The following is a 3,505-nucleotide window of genomic DNA, read 5'->3' as shown; positions in this document are numbered from 1 at the left end:
GGTCAGGCAGCGTCTATGGAAGTGAATAAACAGTCAATGGTTCTGGCAATAAAGGGATTCAGCCTGAAACTTTTAACTGTTTACTCATTTCCATAGCTTCCGCCTAACTGCAGATTTCCTCTAGCATTTAGTGTGTGTTGTTGCAGATGGATACTGAATCAGATCTAGCACCACGTTGACAGCAATTTGTAGTCAGTAACTGGTTGAACACAAATCTGTGCCACACCTGCGCAGAATCAAGGTAAGCACCAACATCACCAAATAGAAACAGCTTTGTGGAAAAGCTTTGTGAAAAATTTGTGGAAAAGATTTAAGAAAATGGGTAATTAAATGGGAGATAACAGGTCCTTCTGTTATCTCCCATTCTGTTATGCAGCCCAATAACACCTGTAACTAATTAACCTACTGAACTGTGCATCTTTGGAATGTGCGAGGAAACTCATGCGGTCATGGGGAGAAGGTGCAAACTCCTTTCAGACAATGGTGGAATTAAATCTGCATCACCGGCACTGTAATAGAGCTGCGCAAACTGCCCCCAAAGATGAAAGAAAATCGTACAGTTAAAAAAGATTAAAAGATAAGTAGGGAGAGGGAAACAGTAAGATCAGGGTCACAGTGTTGCCAACTAATGAAAAAGGTCAAAACAGAACAACAAGGAGGCATTTTAATAGGAAATTAAAAGGTATCAAAACCTTATATAAAATAATTCTATAAAATGTGTTAAGAAATTAGAAGAATGTACTTTGATTTCTTTCAATGGAGTAGGTTAAAGCAATCATATAAGATCACTTAAGATGAGAGGAGAGAGGTTTAATAGGATCCTAAGGGTCAACATTTTCATCTGGAGCGTGGTTAGTGTATGGAACAGGCTGCCAGAGGAAGTGGTTGAGGTGGATACTTTAGTAACATTTAAAAGGTACCTTAAAATGTAAAATATACTTTTAAAAGACAGGTATCTGGAAAGAAAAAGCTTAGAGAAACATAGGTCAAACATAGGTGAAGGTGACTAGTTTAGATGGGAATCTTGGTCAGCCTAGACCAGTTGGGCCATGTGCCTCTACGGGAGATGTTAAGTACATTAAAACTAACTTAGAAACATGAAACATTGAGAGAACTGTGTGCCTTGGCCTTTGACAGTCAGTGAGTCACTCAGTACGAAAACAAGGCCTTTGGCTCACCAAGTGTTAACCAACCACCCATTTACACCAAACCCATTTAATTCTCCACCCTGTGGCCAAACATGTTAATTCCAATTCCCATTCCCGTTCTGACATGTTGGTTCATGGCCTCCTCTTGAGCCAAGATGAAGCCACCTCAGGGTGGAGGAGCAACACCTTATATTCCATCTGAGTCCCCTCCAACCGGTTGGCTTGAATATTGATTTCTCCTTCCGGTAAACACATTTCCCAGCCCCTTCTCCCATTCTTCACCCTACCTCTTCTCACCTGCCTATTATTTCCCCTTGGGCCCCTTCCTTCTCTTTCTCTTCTTGTCCACTTTCCTTTCATATCAGATTCTTTCTTCTCCATCCCTTGCCCTTTCTCACCCAGCTGGCTTCACCTATCACCTTCCAGCTAGCCTCTTTCCCCTCCCCCCTCCCCCCTCCATGTTATCCTTTTATCTTCCCCCTTCCTTCTCAGTCCTGAAGAGGGTCTCAGCCCAAAACGTTGACATTCTTCTCCATAGATGCTTCCTGACCTGCTGAGTTTCTCCAGCATTCAATGTATGTGTTGCTTTTGATTTCCAGCATCTGCAGACTTTCTTGTGTTTCCATCAACTTGTCTGGATTCTAACTCTAATACACTGGTGTGGAAATGTACAGCAGATAATTTGACCCACCAACACATGTATTTGGAATGCGAGAGGACGCCAGAACAGCTAAGTGCTCATTCATCTTGGCTTTACGAGGACTTCTTCATGTCACACTGCCTTGATATAAATTCAGTCACTCTGATCACATTTCATCTCTGGAATTCAGCCTTTTGTTCATTGTTTGGTCTGACTATGAAGATGACTGGGGCCAAATGGTTCAGGATAAACCCAGACTGGGTGGTAGTGAACAGATTAGTAAGCCATACTTGATAATACTATCAGTAATTCCAATGATGACCAAGAGCAGACTATTCAGTTGGTAGTTAGACTGATTTGATTTCTCCTATCCTTGTGAATAGCCGTACCTTGTTAACTTTACTCCATTGCCAGCCAATGTTCTAACTGTTGAAACAGCCTGGCAAGAAGTGCAACGAATTCTGGAGCACAGGTCTTCAGGGTTGCTCGGTAGTATAATCAGTGATCACTGATTGGGGCTCAATTCCCACTAATGCCTGCAAGGAATTTGTACTTCTCCCTGTAACTGTGTGGGTTTCCTCCAGTTTCCTCCCATATTCCAAGGACATATAGTTAGTGATAATGAGCTGTGGGCATGCGATTTTGGCTCCAGAAGTATGGCGAAACTTGCAGGCTGCCCAGTACAATCCTTACTGATTTGATTTGATGCAAATGGCACATTTTACTGTATGTTTTGATGTGCACATGACAAATAATGCTAATCTTTACCATTGCTGGCATATTTTCTGACCTCAGCTGTTTCTTGATATTATATGAAGTGAATAAAGTTGGCTAAAGACTAATATCCTGGAGGAAGCCAAAATGAATCATCGATTTGGCACTTTAGGCTGAATACCACTGCAAGTCTCAACCTTTATCGCATATATACTGGGAATTGATATCCTTAAGAAATGGGAATTATTTGGCTGTTCACTGTCATTCACAGTTCAATGCTACAGGACTGCAATGTTTTTATCTGACAAACACACAACTCTCCTGGCTTCTTGCAAATTCTTTTGGGTTGATGACCCTTCACCAGAGCTAGAAAGCCATACTTGCTAATTGCAGAGAAGTTGGAGGAGAGATAGATCAGGAATAAGGAATTTCTGTGAGAGGATGAGTCAAAGTTTGGCTTGGCAATAACTTGGTCATCTGCTCCATGAGTTAGCAGTTAAAATGAAAGGGAAAAGATGCAAAAATTATGAGGGTTAAGGATTGGGAGTACAAAGTAATGTATGAAATGCAGAGATGTATGACAAGGAGAGACAAAATCAACCCATTAAGACAGAGGAAGTTAGATTTTTTTTAGATTATGAGGACACACAGTCCTCTTTTATTGTCATTTAGTAATGCATGCATTAAGAAATGATACAATATTCCTCCGGTGTGATATCACAAAACACAGGACAGACCAAGACTGAAAAACTAACAAAAACCACATAATTATAACATATAGTTACAACAGTGCAACAATACCATAACTTGAAGAAGAACAGGCCATGGCACAGTAAAAAGTTCAAAGTCTCTCTAAAGTCCCACATCTCACGTAGACGGGAGAAGGAAGAAAACTCTCCCTGCCATGCCTGACCACAGTCTAACACTGAGTCATCCGAAAACTTCGAGCTCTGATCAGCCCTCCGACACCGAGTACTGAGCACCATCTCTGCTGAACGCTTCA

Source organism: Mobula birostris, chromosome 26, assembly GCF_030028105.1.
Source record: "Mobula birostris isolate sMobBir1 chromosome 26, sMobBir1.hap1, whole genome shotgun sequence".
Lineage (NCBI taxonomy): Eukaryota > Metazoa > Chordata > Chondrichthyes > Myliobatiformes > Myliobatidae > Mobula > Mobula birostris.
Note: the sequence above shows the minus strand (reverse complement) of the source record.